Source organism: Protopterus annectens, chromosome 7.part0 (genome assembly GCF_019279795.1).
Source record: "Protopterus annectens isolate FY-2018-M chromosome 7.part0, PAN1.0, whole genome shotgun sequence".
Taxonomy (NCBI): Eukaryota; Metazoa; Chordata; order Ceratodontiformes; family Protopteridae; genus Protopterus; species Protopterus annectens.
The window spans coordinates 1,856,054,641-1,856,077,016 of record NC_056739.1 but is presented as its reverse complement, the minus strand read 5'-3'; the positions used below and the strand labels follow the sequence as shown (position 1 = coordinate 1,856,077,016).

At 38.7% G+C, this 22,376-nt stretch overlaps 1 long non-coding RNA gene across 3 annotated transcripts in view; it reads right to left on the bottom strand.

Moving 5' to 3' along the window:
* LOC122807252 overlaps positions 1 to 22,376 on the bottom strand; it is a 1,461,171-nt gene that overhangs the window by 170,651 nt on the left and 1,268,144 nt on the right. For all 3 annotated transcript variants that reach the window (XR_006365609.1, XR_006365610.1, XR_006365608.1), the window contains one exon: positions 4,216 to 4,306. This is a non-coding gene — a long non-coding RNA (uncharacterized LOC122807252). The remainder of the gene's footprint in view (positions 1 to 4,215; positions 4,307 to 22,376) is intronic.

Genomic DNA, 22,376 nt, shown 5'->3' with positions numbered 1-22,376 from the left:
AAAGGCTATAAGAATTAGTTAATGTGCAATGAATGTATATGGAAAAATGTGCTATTATTATCCATGATCATTGACGGCTGTGACTTTAGACTTTATATAGAGGCCTCTCGGTACAGTTAACATATTACATTAACACCTACTCCTCAAACATTTTGCCCACAATTCCATCTGCCAGCTGCCACTCTCAAAGATTTCTGTTACTCAGAATTCTGCAGTAATATGGGATAATCTATTTGTTTAACCATTGCAGCTGGCCAGTTGTCAGAGAGGAAGGGTCACCTGGTTTATGGGTAATATAAGGACTTGAAATAGAATGTCCTAAAATTATAAATGGGGAGGTAAGTGACTGTAGACAGTTGCAAGATAAACAACATGTACAATACTAAACGCCTCCATGGGCATTTTTGCTAAGCTATAAAAAGTTAAAAACTGGCTTGCAGGTACAGGTCAAAGGGTTAAAAGAATATGTCACAACCAAGCAAGAACGACCTCCACCACTGTGGCAGGAATAACCATAAAACTTTTAATAAAACAGCAAAATGAAGTACATATAAATGTGGTAAGAGCTTTCCTGGTGAGTAACCTCCTCCTCAGACCATGGTGTTTGCTGTTTTACTTTATGTTTTATGCTTATTCCTAACATGGTGGTTGAGTTCGTTCCTACTTGGTTGTGACACTTCTACTAAGCTGAAAAGGTATTTCAGCATCGTTTGCTGCTTAGTGCCACTAACTTGGCATTGATATTGAGAGTGTGACAGTTCTCTTTATGCTAGTGTTAGCAACAGCATTTTCTTGAGATTATTTTGCTTCATTAGCTTCCACAGAACCTGCAGAAATACTCTGCTCATGTGCTGGCTTGTGTCTTAAACAGGGTTGGGGGGAAGACGTGTGATGCAAGTATGAGCTGGTAGGACTGACTGAACGTTGTTGTCAGGTTATTTTCCAGAGATGTTGAAAAATGTTATCAGTGGGCGGCTTTTATTGCATTGCGCTAACACTTCTAATACTTAACGTTCACATCATACATTTCAGCATTTTCTTCTATTTCTCTTAAAACTGTCATTTGGAAGAGAAAAGGTTGTGGATTACAATTAATGACAATAGTAGAGTTACAGTCTTTTTTGATGTCTGCAGTTTGACTCTGAACATGCATGTTAATTCATGTTTTCTTATTCTGTTAAGTAATATTAACAAGTGTTCCTGTTTATTTCTGGATTTGTCCCTGATTCTGATGACAAGAGGTTGAAAGCTGTGGCTGACCTAAACTGTAAAGCATATAAAATGGTGCCCAACATATTTTTTACTCCAGTCCATTCTTTTCACTGAAGAGAAACTAACTTTGCATTCTTCTACCTTTGCAAACAGGACAAAAACATTTATTTGTTTCTAGACCAGCTATGTTGACTGGTATAAGTGAAAATTTTAGGCACAAGTCAGATTTTTAAAGCAGACTAAGATGTGTGTAGCCCATCCGCGGTGGTGGTGCTGCAGTAGCGTTGTCGCCTCACAGTAAGATGCTGTCCGGTTCAACTCTCAGTTAGAGCGTCTTCTGCGTGGCGATATGCATGAATGGGTGTACCTTCGTTGAAGGTTGTGTGTCAGGGCTGGCAACTCAGTATATAAAAATTAACTTCCAATCATTAGCGGACCGGAGTTCCGCTGTGGCGACCCCTAACCGGGAAAAGCCGAAAGTCACAACAACAACAACTAAGATGCGTGCAGCCCAATACATTTACAGATCAATATAAAATATAATAGAACAGTAAAATATGAATGTACAAATGTGTTATAGCCTACACTCATCAAAACAGTGTGTGTGCATATGAATGTTTGCATGTATGTATGTGTGTGTGTGTGTGTGTGTGTGTGTGTGTGTGTGTGTGTGTGTGTGTGTGTGTGTGTGTGTGTGTGTGTGTGTGTGTGTGTGTGTGTGTGTGTGTGTGTGCGTGTGCATGTGCATAGGTCCATATCAAAATAATGAACTGTGACAAAGGGAAAATTCTCATCTCTTGCTTTAGTTTAATAAACTGTGATTTAAAGAAGCAATTCCAACTTGAATCCTTTTTCTATTATTTTTAATAAGAATGCAAAGTGATCTTTGACACTGATCGTATATAAGAAGCTGTGACAATCTAACAGCCCATTTTAGTAATTCCATTGTCAATATCTAGAGCAGTCATTATGTACAACTATTTTTTTTCATTTTGTTGATTTGTTCTTCCGTAAGTAAAGTGTATACTGCCCTTAAGGCTGGAAAACTGCATTTCCTCAGTACTAGGTTAAGTTGTCTAATTTTGTGTGTGTGTGTGTGTGTGTGTGTGTGTGTGTGTGTGTGTGTGTGTGTGTGTGTGTGTGTGTGTGTGCGCACACGCGAGTAAAACTCGTCGCCCATCCAGAGGTGTTATGAGGCCTGATGCCACACAGGCATCTAGATCTGTTGCAATCTGAACAGGAGACTAGGACAAATTCAGATATTTCTATTTTTACAGATATTCATGATATCAATGTTGAAATAGCCCAAGTAAATTACACAATTACAACAAATTGCAAGAAAGTATTAACCTACTATTATTAAATAATTCATGCAATGATTCAGTTTTACCTTAAACAGAGGTGAAGAAAGCATCATTTTTTTAAACACTATGATTGTTTAAGATAAAACAGTGTTGTTCTGGTTATATTTTGTATTGTTTAACATTTTGTTTGTTCAACTTGCATTTGAATGTTGGTATCCCACAATCCCTTCAGAGTGGGTGGGATTACATAATTATGCATGCAAATTTTATGTTAATCAGCATCCAGATTTTTGGCCAGTTGTACTTACTTTTCATGGGCCTTTGTCCAGATTTTTGATGTTTCCAGGATGTGAGGTATGGGTGGGGGAATACTAGCATAGAGTCAGCATAGTATTCATTTTGGAGACCTATTAATGGTATGCTGATAAAGTGTTTCTCTGTGTGGCTTTGCCATGTAGGGTTACCATCTGTCCCACTTTGTGAGGGACAGTCCCTCTTTGGGCAGTTGTGTCTTGCAAAATAATTGAAAAAATGGCAAATGTCCAGAGATTTTAGGACAAAAATATTTCCTATATTTTATGTGATAGTTGCATAAAACAGTTATTCTGTATCTGAAACACCTAAATGTTATAAGAAACAGAATAAGCAACTAAAATGCTGCAAGAATAAGCTTTTATTTAGGCAAAAAAGTGAAGTTTGGTCCTTTGTACTGGTCATGGGTATGTTTTGCCTTGCAAAATCTGACATTTGTACCAAAAATGTCCCACTTTGGGCATCTGAAAAGGCGGCAACCATATTGCCATGTCTCTGAATTAGATGCTTTTTTTTTCCATTATGCTGATTGACAAACCCACACTTGCCACTTAGCACAGGTGGGGAAGATCTTTCTAAATCCAGACCAAAATGAGAAGAACTATCAGAAACTGCATACATAAAAGATTAGCTCAACAATGGTTGAGGTTCCTGAAATCTGTCTACTGGACAGTTTTTATTTTTTGTTTTTATAATGTCTTGTCATACAAAGCATGCATGGTACCCAGTTTTATCCTGGTAGTATGCCTGACTATGTGTTACATTAAAGCACTATCCTGTCTATTCAGACAACTTTATACATTGTGCAAACCGAGAACCACGTTTCACAAATTAACTTCCCAAAATAAATATCCATTTCATCATCTTTCAGTTTTAAAATGAAGTCCTTTCTGTCTTTTCTAGTGCCACATATGAATGCTCTTATATTATGATTCTATGGCCTTACCTCACTCGACAGTCTTATCTTAATCAATTGTATCGATAATGTTTTTGTTAAGTGGTAATGGCATATAGTCCAAAAATATAGAATAACTACTGAATGTTTAAATAGTTGAAATTTCTGTTGAAAAAGATGCTGAACTGAATGTACACAGTAATGCTAATCGATACCATCAATCAACTGTATACTTACTCAGTCTGATCATGTTTACACAAGTAAGAGTCACTGAATAAATTATAAAACATGTATCGCATCATAACAGCGCACATTGTTAAATATTCTTACTTATTCAACTGGATGTTGGTCAAGACCCCTTCTGTATTTTATAAAAGGGTAGTAGCAATGTTGCTGCAGTTGTTGACCTGAGGTATATAAATTAAATGTAGCAGAAATAATTTTGCAAACTGTGACAGACTGAAAGCCAGAAAAAGTTCAAAGGTTGATTACCTCACTGCTACACGGAATGTACAGAGCCTTCTTTAGGTTCCACACTAAATGTCAGTGATAGCGACTCACATTCTAAAGCACGACACCATCTCTATAATCAAAACAGATTCAAAAGTAAATAAAATACAGTGCTGTTAATTCTGAAGTAAAAACACTTGGTAAACACTGCCAGATCTCAGCACTGAAATGTCATTAGTTTTCTGATGAACTCACAAAGTCATCTAACAACTCTGCATAAAAATGCATAGCTATTTGATGTTGTTATTTTTAGTATTAAAACATAGTTATATTAGTAAAAGCCAAGACTGCAGTATGTAACAGTCAAGTGAATAAATGACAAAAATTAAAACCTCTCTGTTTCAGACACTTCAACAGTAGTTTAGTCTTTCTAAGCTTTGTGAAGACCACTGCATCTTGTGTGTACACATTTTAAAAATAATTTATTTTGTCCAAGGAAATTAATAGGTTCATAGGTTCATACTAGGCTATCTGCCCGAGGGCATTTACAAGCCTAGCCCATAGTTTTTTGGCTTACGCCACCCCTTTAGTATGGGGAACTATACCCATTATTTTGCTGTGCCTCTGTTGAGCAGTGACACTGAGGTAATCCCTGGGGTATATCTGCGATCTCCCATCCATTGGTCAAGATTTCTCTTGAACAAGGCCAGCGAGGTGCTCTGCCTCACATATACCGGGATTTTATTCCACAGCATAGGGAGTCTTTGGGTGATGAATCTATCCCTCCAGCGTCCTATTAATAGCCGTGTCGGTTTAAGTCTCCGCCCTTGTGGCTCTGACGGATCTAGATTTTTGAGGTGAAGCATATTCATCAAATCTGGGTTTGACATGGCCTTGTATGTTAGGCAAAGGTCACCTCTGAGCAGCGACTGAATAGAGCTGGAGTTCTTTCAGTCGGGCAGCATAGGACAGATGTTTGAGACCCTTTATCCTTTTGGTGAGGAACTTTTGTGGCCTCTCCAGCTGCTGCAAGTGTCGGGTCAGATACATTCGAATGGGGCATTGTACTCAATCATTGGTCTGATGAGTGATGAGTATAGGAGACTATGACCTCCCTTGATCTAGATGAGAATCCCTTCATGATAAGGTGGGCAATGTAGAAGGTCTTCCTAACTACTTTAGCTACATGGGTGTCGAATGACAGACTACTATCAACCTGGGTCCCCAGGTCCCTGATAACTTCTTCTGTACTCAGTGGATTGCCACCTATTTGGTAGCTAGGTAACCTTGTTTTTCGAAGGGTATGACTATGCATTTTTGGCATTTAACTTTAGGCCATGGCTCTGGCACCAGTTATCCGTTTCTGTGAGACCCTTCTGAAGGATATCTGTGTCAGATGTGTTTTCTACTATGGCCCAGTTTGCAGTCATCTGCAAACTTTGTCAGCCATAACCCTCCTGTGTTTGCTTGTACTTGGAAAAGTAGATGCCAAACAAGAGTGGGCCCAGGACTGAGCCCTGTGGTACACCACTTGTGACAGGCTTTGAGTCTGACATGGCGCCAGCAACTCTGACCCTGTGGGTTCTGTCACTCAGCCAGTTTGCAACCCATCTTGTGATGTATGGGTTAACATTTAAGCTGATGAGTTTTTCAATGATACCCGAGTGGGGTATTGTATCAAAGGCCTTCGCCAGATCGAGGTAGGCTGTATGGACTGCCTTTCCCTCATCAATGGCTTTGGTGACTGTTTCGAAAAAGTCAACCAAGTTTAGAAGGCATGATCTGCCTTTGACAAAGCCAAACTGGGATGGATCCAAAGTCTGCAAATTCCCTATGTCTTTATTTATGAGGTCCATTATGATCCTCTCCATGGCTTTGCAGATAAGGCTTGTCAAGACGTGACGTAATGACGTGTACAGAACTATCTTGCTGACATATTTATCTTGGTTTATAAGTATACGCTTCTTTTAGATTCTCTGGATAGATGATTGGATTCCTGCTAAAGCATGCCATTTCAAGAGGGTTTTTTTTCAGTTCTAAAAGCATGTATTTTGGAGTTTGAGTGACCAACATTCTGGAAGTTGGCATACACAGCCAAAATCCTGGGTATACTCCTGCAGTGATAAGTAAAGGTCAAACTTTAGGACTGGTCAGGATGACCACTAAAAGTAGTTAAAAACATTTTTTTCCATTTAATATGATACAAGTACACATCATTTTTATTTTATCAACCCATGGACTCCTGGTACCATACTTTCATTATAAATATCTGCTTGGTGAACATTCCTCCATCTAATTCCCAGAATTTCTGGCATTTTACTGAAATCTTCCTTACATTGTATGACCACACGTGTTCCTAAATGGAATAATTCTCCATTGCAGCCTTCTAGCCTCGACTTTCCTTCTTCTTTAACAGACAGAATGATGAGCCAAAGTAATGATCCAGAGATCCTAGTCCCAAAACCTACAGGATAGAGTCTTGTGGATGACAACCCTCAGTTCAAACTTTCTATAGGCCCAGCTCACGAAACAAGTTTCCTCTTAACTCCTCATAAGACAAGCCATTCAGATCTAGTATCCCTCTGTTTTTACATTAGGATGCATTTGTTCATGCATCTTAGGCTTGTGTATTGTTTACCACAATTACCTAAACTACTAGTATATGGAGTGTGATTACACTGACACGGAGGAAGACCAGAATGAAAAATGCTGATCAACATACATTCTTCTCTTATTCTAAGTCAACACAAAGTTAGTGTATATAGGTAAGGAGTGATGCTGTTGGGGGGGGGGGGGGGGTCCCCATGAAAAAAAACTTTTTTTTGCATTGTTTTGGTAGTTTATGTTTTACTTGTTTTAGATACAAGAAATCACTTTCTCAAACAAGTATAGGTGTGCATTTTATGCATGAGCAGTTTAGGCTTGAAGAATCCTAAGGGGGGAAGGAATACAGGGGATCCTGAACATTAACTTAAAGCAAGGACTATACTTATGAATGACCAGACAGTACACAAAAATTATTTTTGCTAGGGTTTATTAGTTTCTTTGCTTTTGTACACATGCACATTCCCACAAATCCCACCTGATCATACAAAGCCACTTAAGTCCTTCTTAGTACCCTTATGACACATTTAAAACAAACATACAGCAGCAAACATTCACGACAAGTTTTATCTCTCTTTTCTGGATTATTGCTCTGGTCTAAAAGACCCAAGCCTTAGAGTTTTTCATTTGAGATTTGACCTTTGCCAGCTCCGCCTGGATATAGGGATAAAGCCCTGACTATGACCATGTGTACTCAAGTTTGTTTATCAGCTTTGATAGATGATGGAAACAGGTGGGGGCAAGGGACTGACACAACTAAACCAGCTTACGTCTCTTTGGGGAGAAAGTATGGGTTCACATGTCTGTGGTGCACATTGCTGTGACAGAGTCCCCACGGGAAACCAGAGACTGTGTAGAAGTGCTGGCTTCAAGGGCACAGGGCAGTCCTAAAAGATGACATTATTTGTGAGAGTGAGTGATACTCCTGTGGTAATACCTTTTGCACACCAAACCCTAGACTGCCTTACTGGGCTTGTGCCTTGGGGTTAGGGACAAACAAGCAAAGCCCCATTTCTTCTATATTGCTGTTCTCTGTTGCCCATTTCTTGGTCCTAGGAGAAGAAATGACCAGAACTGCTCTTGCTTCTCATGGTAACAAATGGGTTAATACAGTTAGTGGAGGAGAAGGCTTGATGGTTAAGTGGACAAGAGCAAAATGAATCCCTTAAAAAGTGCCATCATGCATTGGTACAGCATCATGGATGGAGCTCCTAACTCTCCATTCCAAAGACTGCTTGACTTAAGGAGACTATAACTCCTCCCCTATGCCTTCTCATTTACAAGTCAGAGACTGTCATTCTATTACATCATTATGACATACCCATGAAGTTTGCTTATAGCCGTATGCAGACTGGTTTATATTGTGGTGTCTTGATACACAGCCTGCATTGCACCATGAATCATTTGGGTCTATATTATATAAACGAAGAACTAAAATCTTGACTCACCCTTGATTGACCCCTATTTCCATGAACCTGCACAACATTGAACTGTCAAATCACCAATTTCTTTCCAATAGAAAGAAATTGGTAGCCCAAACATGCACACCACATTATAACAAACACTATAGAAGTGGGGGGCTTCACCCCCCCCACCCTCCTAACTAAATGTATATATAACGCTGAGATCCCACAACAGTCGGGAAAAGAGCAGATTTAACAGAATGGCCAACAGATTTCTTTCCCTTGGATGGTGATTTGGCCGTTTGATGTTGTGCAGCTTCGGGAAATAGGGGTCGATCAAAGTTGAGTCGAGATTTTACTCCTTCGTTTATATAATATAGACCCAAATCAAGCTAATACCATAACTGAATGGGAACATTATCTCTGTGGTGATACTGCCATATTATAGTGATGGTCTGTGCAGTCAACAATAAACTGATCACATCCATCTAGCCTCTAAGTAGGCATCTTACTCATAATTACCACTCCTCATTTCTTGATACACTGGAAAATATCACGGTACAACCCAACACCCTAATAATGGGCAATTTTAACTACCCCACCATTAACTGTGAAAACTACTCATGTACCAACTCTTTTGCTCAACATTTTCTGGAATTCATAAATTCCAAAGCCTTGGATCAACTTATCTACACCCCCACCAGGGGCAGCAATATCCTAGACCTGGTCATTACCAACATGGGCAATCGGTGTTCCACACCAGAGGTTAATTCCTTGTTGGTCAGATCTGACCACAAGCTAATCACCCTAGACATCCACAGCCTGCCCCCAACCCGCATTAGGGAAACCACTGTAAAAAATTTCTCCAAATCCAACTTCACACTTCTTAAGGCAGAAGTGGCAAACTTCACGACACCCATGCAGACAGACAATAGAGGTACAACTGCTGAATCCTACACAAATGCACTTTATAAGCACTTACATATGGATCATGCTATCCCTAACAGAACCAAGATGCTATCCTCCAAAAAAAGGAAGCCAATCTGGTGGCCCCACGCCATAAACAAACTCTACAACAGAAGAGAGAAACTGTTGCAAAAAAGAGTAAAATCCCATGATTGGAGGAACTCCCTGATCAGTCTCAGTAAGAAGCTGAGATCCATCATAAAATTTTCCAAAGCTAGTTACGAAAACAAAATCACCACTGATTCTAAAGACAACCACAAAGCGTTCTATAGCTATGTCAAGAATCTCAATGGCAACACTCAGATCTGCTCTGAGTTACAGCACAATGGCATTAAATATACAGAACCAACTGATATTGCCAACATCCTGGCAGATAGGTTCAGTGCTAACTTTACCCCCCCTCTCACCCCCTAAAGGGCCCATCTCTATACCAGAAGAATGTAAAGTTTCTGTAATCACATCTGCACAGGTAAAAAAACACACTCTCCAAAGCCAAGAATACAGCATCCATGGGACCTGGCAATATCCCAGGCTGTATTCTACACGAACTACAGAATGAACTGGCACCCCACCTAAGCACCATGTTCAATCATAGCCTTACCTCAGGCTTTGTGCCCACTGAATGGTGCACAGAGATGGTTATCTCACTCCACAAAGGGGGAGCCACTATGGACTCCAGGAACTACCGCCCCATTAGCCTAATGAGCCTGGTCTGCAAGACCATGGAACGTATCATCATGGAACTTATAAACAAAGACATTGGTAATCTCCAAACTCTGCAGACCCCACCCAGTTCGGGTTTGTAAAAGTCAGATCATGTCTCCTAAACCTGATAGACTTCTTTGAAGCAGTCACCAAAGCTGTAGACGAGGGTAAGGTGGTTCACACAGCTTATCTAGATCTCACCAAGGCTTTTAACACCAACCCCCACTCTGGAATTATAGATAAACTCACTAAACTAGGTATAAATCCCTATGCCACAAGATGGGTTGCCAGCTGGCTCACTGACAGAACCCACACTGTGAAAGTAGACTCCAAATCCGACTTCATACCAGTGATAAGTGGAGTACCACAGGGTTCAGTCCTGGGACCTCTCCTGTTTGGTATCTACTTCTCTGAAGTACAGGCTAACACAAAAGGTCTTTGGCTAACAAAGTTTGCAGATGACTACAAACTAGGAGCTATAATCAAAACTGCTAATGATGTGGAAATCCTACAAAAGGGCCTCACCGAGACAGATGCCTGGTATCAAAGCCATGGCCTCAAGCTCAATGCCAAAAAGTGCATTGTCATCCCCTTTGGTAAAAACTCTGTACCTATGAGCTACCACATAGTTGGCAGTTTACTTAACACTGAAAGTGTGATACGAGACCTTGGGACACAGGTGGACAGTAGTCTCTACTTTGATAATCACATCCCACAGTAGTCAGGAACTCCTTCTACATGGCACACCTCATCAAAAAAGGTTTCTCATCCAGGAAAAAAGAGGTCATTGTTCCCCTCTACTCATCACTCATTAGAACCATTATAGAGTACAATGCCCCTTTTGGTATATACCTCACAAGACATCTATGACAACTGGAAAGGCTGCAGAAATACCTCATAAAGAGGATTACCAGCTCCAAACAGATGCCCTACACAGACCGTCTCAAAAAACTCCAGCTTTATTGTCGCATATCACCTACTCAGAGGTGATCTCTGCCTAACATACAAAGCTATGTCAAACCCAGAGCTGATGGACATGCTCCATTTAAAGAAATCCAATCCCTCTGAGCTACATGCTCTAGGGACCTAAACTTTGTCACCACAATAAACAGAACATGCTGGAGGGATAGAGTCCTGTCCCAGAGATTTACCATGCTCTGGAACAAACTACCTATCTATATCAAACAAAGTTCCTCATTAGCACTCCAAGAAAAATCTTGATAATTGGATGGGAAATAGGAAATTCACCCCGGGGATCAGCTCTGTGGCTCAGCTCAACAGGGGCACAGGAAAATAATTTTCTTGGGTGGAGAAAGCCAAGGTACCTTTTTGGCTAGGCTTATATAGGCCCTAGGGCCAATAGCCTAGTACCTACCTATGAACCTTTGAACCTATAACGTTTTGGGAGTTTAAGCAGACCATGCATGAGGAAGCTATGTGCATGTGCATGGAGTTGCCAAACTAATCCTGAGACTGAAAAGTAGGCAGTAAATATTACTTATGCAGGCAGATGGGTAAGTTAAAAAATGCAGTAAATATGAACTTCCTGCTAGCTAGCAAAGAAACATTATGCAGATGCTATATAGCCTGTGCTGGACCTGATGGGGTCTGCTACTAAAGAAATATTCATGAAGCCGTGAACCTGTGAAAATCACAGATAGATACACCCTTCATGTACTTGTCATTTGGGGGACAAGCCACCATATCCCCAAACTTATGTATGCTAACTTCACAGCTGTACAAACATGAAGTAGGGAGAAATCTGTAACTTAGCTCTGCAGCACAGAGAACAGAATCCTAGTTGTGATTCAGGTGATAAGGGGTCAATTTATAGCATTTTTAAGAGCTGGGCAGTGAGTGGGAGGAGTGATGGAGCAGGGTCTACTAACAATTCTCGAGGGGGTGGGAAGGAATGTATGCACTCAGGGACAAACTTGTTAGTGTGATTTCCTTGGAATCTAGGGAACTATCTGTCTTGCTTCAAGGGAAGGGTTGGGGCTAACTGTCTGGAAACATCTCTCACAGAAGTGAGAGAATACTCTTTGCTATAGACTATAGCATAATCCTTCCTCTTTGCTTACCAGATGCAAGCAGGAGATAGAACAACATACAAAAATCTCAACCCAGCACTTATGCCTGTCTAAGTGATGGCCCGTCCTAGTCAACCCACACCCTGTTGATAGTGAATGAAAGGGATGATTGACCTGGAGTGGGGGGATGAAGATATTCCAAAAAAGCACTGCTCTGGTGGCATTGAAGGATAAAGCCCTGACTACAACCCAGACGACCTCAGTTTGATTAGTGTATTTGGTATCTGATGGAGTGGCAGAGAGGGATGGACATTGCCATCCCTGGTGGATGTGTGGTTCTGTGAATGTCTTCTGCGATGATCCCTAGTGCAAGCTGGAGATGTTACACTAGAAAGTATATGTCAAAAGGAGTGGGAGATGGGGTGGGGACACGACTGACCTGCCGCTGAGGTGAGGTGATATACCGCACATCTCCACCGCATACTCAGGCACCTCTGGTCTGCAAATGCAAAATATTGTACAAAAAGGTAAGTCTTCCAAGATGTACAGCATTGTTTCCATACATACCACAATGCATGCCACAGGGAGATATGGAGACATATGTGTAGGACAGATAGTGGTGTCATGCGTTTTGCTCATTCAGAAATTCCACCATTGGAGGGTGCATCACAAAAGAACAACATAAAGCTGACATCAGATGAGCACCTCTGGCTAATGGTGATAATGGCCACATGCAAGTGGCACAGACCAATGACACATTGACACTGTCTGCAACATTTCAGGTGGGGTGTCACCCTTATTCACCATTATAGAGGCCTGGTAGAGGTACAGGCTGAGCACATGGTCTAACAGAAGCTTGATAAACTCCCTGTGCCTAGATACCCATTCAGGCTTCACCTGAGTCCCTATCCCAGACAGCATCTGGCTTCTGCACTGCCCCTGAGGTGGGCAAACTCACAATATATGACAGGTATTTGGTGACATGGTGCTGCCATGACTTCAGAATTGCCCCTGATATGAGTGCGCCACTTGATATCAACCAGCAGATATGCAGAACAGGAATCCTGGAGAGACGGTTGCCACACACAGCATTGTGGTGATGGTGTACATGCTGATTGACTTACAGGATGACATACACCAACTGCCTAGTGAAGTGGAGTTTATGAACAGGGAAACTATAATACTGCTGAGGTTGCTGGCAGTTAGTGCAGAAGAGGATTAATGCTATGAGCTGCTAACATGTTGCTCATAGTCTGCAGTACAGTGTGCGATTCTATCAGCCTCTGTTTGCCTACTTTGTGAATCTATGCCAGTCAGTTAGCCAGAGACTGCTTCCAAGTTGCCCTGAAAATGGAACTTCTGTTGAGGGGGTTTATGTGATTAAGAAATAAATAAAATAAAATATAAATAAATAAATATTGCCTCCCTAGTTACATACATTGCCTCCCAATTTTCAATCACAGCTGAAAGCTTATCTTCAAATACAGCAACATGCAACTGCTTTCCTTCAGGCCATATTTATTTATTTATTTATTTTACATTTGCTGACTGGGCTAGTCTAATTGGATATATGTCCGTTTTCAATAGAGGCCCGAGGAGAAAAGCTCAGAAAAAGAAACAGTTAATACAAAATGCAGAAAGATACCTAAACAATCACAATACTATTAGATAGTTATACAATCATGTACAATTGATTTTAAGCAGCAGTAAGCAAAATAGGGTAACACTATGATGTTAGATAACTATACATTCATGTACAACATAATTTAACTGCCTCTACCTCCTCTCTAAGTCCATAACACCTTTCATCCTTTCATCTCTGGTTCATTTCATTCTCCAAAGCACTCATTCAAACGATTGCAACATTTTTAAAATTTTACATATACTTGTTTTGTGTAAGCTGTAAATAAATTGCTTGATTATTTTGTTCCCTTTGTATTCCTACTATGTAGGTCTTATACATAAACTGTTGTTGTCTAAATATTTCTGGACTAAGACTAAACTTTGTCTTTTGTGATCAGTGCTCTAGCATGCTTGGCAAATTCAATTAAAAAAAATCAATAAATAAACCAACATCCTGTCTGCTTCTGCAGGCTGTGCCATCCATGGCCACTAGAGGCTGTGGATATGAGCTGGTCAAGCACATACCACACCAATCAAACTACAGCAGATCACTGATTATATGGCATCTGTGTCACCTACAGATACGTGGTGTTCCACCCCAGTTGTGAACATCATCCAGGTCATGAGCAGGGTTGTACCTCAGGCTAAATACATGGGACACCTCCTCAGGGAGCATGTACAAGATCCTGCAGTTCTACTGCTTCACTCCATGGATCAGATTCAGCTCTGAAAATACCAGCCGACACAGTGGGTGCAAGCAATGGTCACATCACAGAAGCCCATCCCATTACAATAACCTCTTAGGTTATGAAGAGAAAATGTTCACCTATTGTTACTAAACTATACAACATAGTATTACAATCACCTGTCACTGTGCTCTCACCAGCTGTGCCAGCGATGGTGCCTTTGCATATGACCAGTTCATGCACTGCATCAGCTGGCTGTGATACTGCAAGTATTATTTACTTATCTCTGTGTTATGGTCTATAATAGTTGACCAAACATCACCACTTTTCCAGAGTTGTTATATACTGTAGCTGCATCTGCTTCACATGTGGCTCTGCTGTTACATTTCTCCACTGATTATCTACCTGCCCCTCTCCTGTTGCTTCAGCTTGTGTAATGGGCCCTGCTATGATCTTCACCCAGTGCTCCATTTATTTATCCAGTACAATTTTGTGGAGCATAGCACACACAGCAGATATCTTGCAGTTTACATCTGGACTATATTGCAATGCCCTTGAAGAGGTACATAAACATGGAAGCATCCTTTCAGTAATCGTATTCGAACAAGCTTCAGGTTTTAGCATAGGTTGCATCATAGTTATCTGCATGGAAATCAAGGTTGCATATCAGGATCATCAGCCACTGGGGTTTTGTGCAACACACAACAAATAACATATTATATGTCACCTACCACTAGTGTGCAGGTTGTCTGTGCATATAGTCCAGTCTATCTGCAGCCTTGCAAGGTTAGCCACGCTTTTGATGTGCTTTTCACATGGATTATAGTAAGCTCTGGTCACATTTTAGATTGTCATCTATAATAACCCCAAATAGCTTTGTATGATGTAATACTTTATTTGCGGTATTACTGGTAGATAAGACTATAAATTCATGATTTTTTCAGATAGTTGCTTTGGTGTGAAAAACATTAGCTTAATTTTCTTTGAGTTTAGGATAAGGTTTGTCTTAGCAAGCCAAGATTCAGTTGAAGAGAAAGATTTTTGGGTGATTTTGTGGAGTTTTGTAAGAATATGACATAGCAGATGAGAATCGAATAATCTGCCTAATAAACTGTGGAAGCATGTTTAGATGCAGTATGGAGGTTAATTATGAATGTGTTAAATAATAATTGAACAAATTCTGAACTTTGGAAAACACTGACAGAGACAGTCTGGAATTATGAAAAATCTGTTCGCCATTTTCAGGCCTGTTGTCTGCAGCTCAGATAGCTTTGGAACAGGAAGGGTGATGACAGTGGCATGGGATAGTTCAGTCAGTGGCATTTGATGAGAAACAGTATCAAATGCTTTAGATAATTCCAGAAGTAGAGAGGAGACTATATTATCAGAGTTTTTGTGGAAGCTGACAGTGTAAATAAAGTTAAAGAGCAGTAGTGGCACTATGATTTGGGTGGAAGGTATGTTGCACTGGTGAGACATGTTTATTGTCTGCTGTATATCGGAGTAGCTATGTGTGTAAGTATTTTTTAAGATATTTTTTAAAAGGGGGGATTATAACAGTAAGGCATTAGTTGGACAGATCATTGGACTTTCCAACTTTGTAGAATGGCATAATGTAGGATTTCTTCCAGATGGGGAAGGCACAGTTATCATTAATGGAGCAATTCATCAAAATAGAGACTGGGTAGGCAAGTACATCTGCAGCTGTCTTATTATAATTTGTTGGTAGGTTGTATGCAACTACAGTGGTTGGCTTTAAGTTGTGAGTTTTCTAATGACTGAAGTAGGGAAGTTGATGGGAGGTAAATGTAGATGTCTGGCTATTTACTAGAGTAGAAATATTAAAGAGAGAGGAGCTGTCCTTGTAGGGAAAGAACTGCTTGAGTGAATTAAGCATTGCGTTGGTTAGCAATAATATCATGGTCATTATTTGAAAGTGCTGTTGTGGCTGATTGACCAGGATGCATGAAGTACTTTATAGATAGCCAAAATAGGTTAGGGTTATTTTGATTAGTATGATTTATGACGGTATAGTAAAGTTTGTTATAAGCTTTTATTTGATGCACATTCTTGCTTCATTTTGTAGTCATACAATAATCACTTGTCAAGTTCATGACATAAATGTGGTAGCTATTGTTGTGGTTTGTTTAATTCATAAATTATTTATTTTTGCATTTCTATGTCTGTCTGTCTGTCTGTCTGTCTATCTGTCTAAAGTCTAGTATAAGCATTTGAGTTTCAGGTGGTTAAAGACAACCATCTCACAGCCAGGGACTCCATTATGTCATATATCATACAGGCTACTGCTCAAACTCAGACTCAAATCTGTTCAGGTAAGGTGCGTCAGGTGTGCAGAGGGCAGTGGAACTGCCATACATTCTACAAACACATATTTGAGTTCAAATAAGGTAAGTGACACAGTCATGGGGAAGGAGTGGGAGGGGTTAGTTGTATAGCTTAGCTTTACAGGTAGACATTGTTTGCATGATTTAGGTTAGGGAGCAAAGGGGAAGTTTTAGGAGTAGGAAGCAGGAAAGGAGTTTAGAGTTTGGTAGAGAGTGGAGACTTTAGGTTTAGGGAGCAGGAGAATAGTTTTAGGGTTAGGGAGTGACTGGGGGCTTTAGGTTTAGGGAGGGTGAGTGGAGTCTTAGATTTAGGAAGAAATAGGGACTTTAGGTTTAGAGAGGGAGAGGGAGTTTTGGTTTAGGGAATAATTTAGATTTCAAGAGAAGGACTTGAATTTTTGGCTTAGGGTTAGGGAGCAAGGACTGAGGTTACGGTTAGGGACTGGGTAGGACATTTAGAGGTAGACTTATAGCTCTGCTAGGGCTATGAAATTTAGAAGCATTTAGTGGTGAGATGGCTAGTTACTTAAGTAAAAATCAGACTAGTGGGAGTTAGGGTACACATTTAGAACAACTGGCTGTGAGCAAGTGTGTCCTCGGCTATTAGTCAGGTGAGCACTTGGAGCAGAATGACCTATTTATCTCTCGATCTATACTATCTATCTATCTATCTATCTATCTATCTATCTATCTATCTATCTATCTATCTATCTATGTATCTATCTATGCTGATCCAAGCAAACAATGATTTATTCCTGTCACCAGAGAAGATTTTCCTTTATTTGTGCAAAGTCAGCCTCAGAGTACAGCAAAACATTTCCAGTGTTGTTATTTAAAATGTAATGCTACAAAAAGGGAGTATGTTGCAAATCTAAGAAAATATATTGCAGGTCATCAAGTTTAATATTGTTTAGTGGGTTTAGAAAATGCAGCGTCAACGTTTTGGCAAATTTCTAATATTACTTATTCGTAAGTCACAGAGCACAAAATCTTTTCTTTTTTTTTTTTTTTTTTGTAAAATGAGACTGAAAGGAATTTAAGAACCATTATATGGAGCTCACTCCTTCACAGCCCTATCTGCCTCAGCCTTACTTAGGAACTTGTTTTTAGAGGTTTGCATACTCAGTATTTTGCTGATTTGTCTTATTCTGCTATTTATTTCTTTTATTTCTCAACAGCTGTCTATCTCATCATCATTTTATGTATAAATGCTCACAACGAAAGCTCCCTGTTCATCAGATATTAAGACTTTGACAGATACCTTGTTTCAAGGCAACGTGAAACCTGGTTTAGGTTGCATTCATTTGTCCTATGTTAATCGGTGCAAGACTCACATTACTTCCATGCAATTCATTAATAAAATCCTACTTTCTATGCTCTGACAGTGCAATTCACATGACTCAGAAAGGCATCCTCATTAAATAATGGCCCATTTACTACTGATTGACAGAGCATGACAACATTTTATTATCTGCGTAATAATGTATGTAAGATAAGACAGAAGACAGAATAGAACAGGAGATGGCTTTTATTCCAGAGTGTGGTGATATTGTTTTCTGTAATATAACAGTGCAAGCATTATTATAACTCATTTCCCCTTTATAATGTCTTCAATCTAATCGCTACTTTCTTCTTTTTATAACTTTTTGCCTTTATGTCACTTTCTATGAACAGTCATGCTCTATGAACTTTTTTTTTTTCAGAACTCTAAGACGTGATTATGACAAAGAAGAATTTTTGGTACTTATCGCAACCAGATTTTTAGGGTCACGAAATTCACATACTACAAGTGAAACAAGTCTATTTAATACTCAGAAATGAAAGTGTTTTCTACTGTTGCAGTACATTGCTTAAGTATCAGGAGATGAGTAAGCTGTACACATTCACAGGCAGTTTCTTTCGGCAGTTGCACAATGTAAACATTTCCGCTGTAGCACTGCTGCCATTACCTGTCTTTGCAAGCAACTTCCAAAGGTGCCATCATTCTTCCTGTTTTTTTCATCCTTTGATCTTTACTGTCCACCTCAAGCAAGGCTGACAACAAGTCAGATGGCAGGGACCTAACTCAACATACCAACTTTAATAATGAACAGGAAAGGAAGCAGGCAGTGGCACAGCAACAGCCACACACACCTTCCATGGGGTGCTGTCTGTGAAGGAGATGAAGCCTGAAAAGAAACACACGCTGGTACTTACTAACAGCAATAGTCATTGATGAGTCTGACCAGATACTTTTTGTGAAATCTGGTATCCCTTGTGGTCTGCGTTTATTTAGTAATAAATCACATTTGTTCAAAGTAACCAGCACGATATAGGGGCACTTTGTTAACCTTCCTCTTACACCCGTTTTACAATCCTGCAGAATTCAGCACATACGATGCCAACCTTGACAATTAAAGCATGCATCTGTACAGCATGCAAATCAGGAAGAGGATTTCTAAATTTTCTGCTCTTCCTGAAGGTAACCCATACTTTTTTGTGAGCAGTAAGGACTTTCAAAAATACTTTACAGTGTTGCATGGCTTCGTTCCAAATGAAGTATGCTATTTTCGAAGCTGTGAAAAACTGGTTGCAATAATACGAAAGTACTAAATTTTTTTATGAGTATACACTGCAAAACTACATGCATGTAAGGGAGAGCCAGACAGAATCATGAAGAAGTCCAACATGAATGAATCAAGGCATATCAGTGTAATGGACATTTAGAACCTTGAAAATAATAAACTAAAATTGGCAGATTGAGAGATACAGTACTACAAATGTTGTACATCTCACACACATACACACACACACACACACACACACACACACACACACACACACACACACACACACACACGCCTCCCTTTTATTTAAATTATAAATTAAGAGGTTTAGGTCTACCTCCTGTCACTTTTTCAGGAAACTCAGGAAACACATAGCATTGATTTCTTCTATTAAAAAATATAAGTATAAATCTATCTGTATATATATACATACATATATATATATATATATATATATATATATATATATATATATATATATATATTTTGAAAAAACAATCCATAATACATATAAATATAAATATGTATATATAAAAGATACAAAAAAACCTTTATGAGAAATGTTTTAATAAGAAGCTTTTTATACTGGTAAAATATTATATGTTCTTTTAAACAAAATGGGAGTGGAGTGTTTTAGCAGTCTATCGGGAAGTTGCATCTTTGTGACATTTAATGTTTGGATTGGTTAAATGAGCTGTCTATCATGTTTAAAATGATTATATAAAGTGCTTTTGACTGTTAACTTCATTATTCTGATGAAGTCTCCATTGGCTGAAACGAAAGCACTTAATTTTTACTTTCATAATAAAGGAGTGTGAACCTGGAGGTGCCTGCATCATTTTTTCTACATTTTACTGGCATTTTTGGTGTCTGGACTTTTGGATTTTTATATATAGATATATATATATATATATATATATATTTATACAAATAGACAGATATAGATATATAACTATTAGATATCTCTCTCTCTCTCTCTACATATATATATATATATATATATATATATATATATATATATATATAAAACTATATATATAAAATTATATATATATATATATATATATATATATATATATCTATATATACAGTATGTGTGTGTGTATGATGGTGTTATAGATCTCTGATATAAAACATTTCAATGCATAATAAGTTACTAGTGTGCTACCGACTTTCAATTTATGTGGTATATTTATCTTCCCTATATTTGACTTTTTATGAAATGTGCATGAACAAGTGTTATTTATTCATTGACGTACATTCCACATCCAACTGTGTTTGTACCTCAAAAACATTCCCTAATTTGTTACACTGTAACTTCATAGACTACTATTAAGGTTGTATCTATGATGTCATAACAGTGCACAGTGACCCCCTCTGTCAGAAACAAATGTGTGTAACTGTCCATTCTCTTCAACAATTTGACTAAACAAAATACGATACTTACGTATTATCGCAACCACACATTGTCAGCATTCAAGGCATTCTCGGCAGCATTCCTTTCTCAGTGAAATAACTTGCTGCTGAGAATACTGAGAGTGTGTGGTTGTGAAAATACGTAAACCATACTCTCTTACTGAAGTAACTCATGTCCTGGAAAGCGCTTGGTCATTTATCTCTTTATACCCAACAGTTTCCCCCAGTACAGGCACAAAACAGTCATTAGATACAAGCTAGTGGTCAATTGTTTGTATAACCCTCAAGCTTCCTTCTCCAAAATGTGCAACACTACCTTTCGCAATCTTACAGATAGCTTTCACATTGCTGTCACCCAATCAGGGACAAATTTACATTTATTTACATTACATTTGTTGACCGGTGTAGTCCGACTGGATACATGTCCATTTTCAGCGGACTATCCAAAAATAGTCAGGGACAGTTTTAAAATGTTAGTATTATTAATTTGAGACATTGGTAGAATGAGGGAATGGGAATTAGAATACATTTTCTGAAGTAAAGTAAATTTGTAGCTGTAATAATTATGTTCACTATTTATTAAGTCCTTCTTTGATTGACGTGTTTTTACTGTAGACAGGCGGGAAAGTAAATTTATTAAAACCACTTGCAGTTTTCTACTTGCCGTTTTCTTTTTATGCTGTGCCCTTCTTTTTTATAGCCGATATTCCATTCTGAAAAGGTTTGCAGTGTATTGTGCTTTCCTTGTTTGATTGAAGTGTTTTCTACTGTACACAGGCGGGAGGGGTATGCTTATTAAAACCACTTGCAGTATTCTACTTGCCGTTTTCTTTTTATGTGTTGTCTAAACATGCAGTAAGCAAACTTCTGAAAGATGAGGGGGGTGAAAACTACTAACGTATCATGACAATCGTACTGTCAGCATTAACGGAATTCTCGGCAGCACATTATTTAACTGAGAATGGAATGTCTCCGAGAATGCCTTGAATGCTAACAGTGTGTGGTTGCGATAATATGTAAGCACCCAAAATACATTATGTGCCTTGTGTGATTATGGTGGTTTAATAAAAATCATATATATTTTCACAGACTATTCACTATTGATTTGTTTAACTTAATGCTCTGGAATATATAATTCCCTAAGAATGATGACTGAGTAACAGTTTGGATGGGACAAAATACATATGAGGGGTACTATTGATTTAACAGGTGTAAAACAAAAAGATAAGAATAACATCTCAAAAGTATGACAGTTTATTTATTTCATGTGGGTGGCACCTATCATTTTATAGTAACTGATGAGTTTGCTACTATTTCTTTTTGGAATATATATCAAGTGATATGTTCTCTGTAACTTGCTGAAATTTCTTGTTGTGATTAATGTACCCATGTGTTTATTTATTTTAGTTACTTATTTAGAGCCTAATCCCGAAATCTAATCATTTACAAATTAAAACAGCAAAGCAAAGGTAGAATTAAATAGTAATGATCTGTATAAATGCAATACAGATAGAACAAATAAAGCAAAGTAGTTTAAAAGTTCAGAAAAAAATGTGTCGTGCATAAACCAGAAAATATAACAGTTGTCTGCATCTGTATTTCTGTCTTATTGAAGAATAATGTAAATGAAAAGTATTATAGTTCACCAGGTTATTGGGTTGCTGTACAGCTTCATAGTGGGTTTGATTCCCATGAGCTCCACTTGCTTGCTATATGACTCTTAGTAGATTATTTAAGTAGATCCATATTCTTCAATACACAAGCATATATGTCAGGTGGAAAATTAATCAAGTTTGTCCAGATAACATATATGTGTATATATATATATATATATATATATATATATATATATATATATATATATATATATATATAGGCC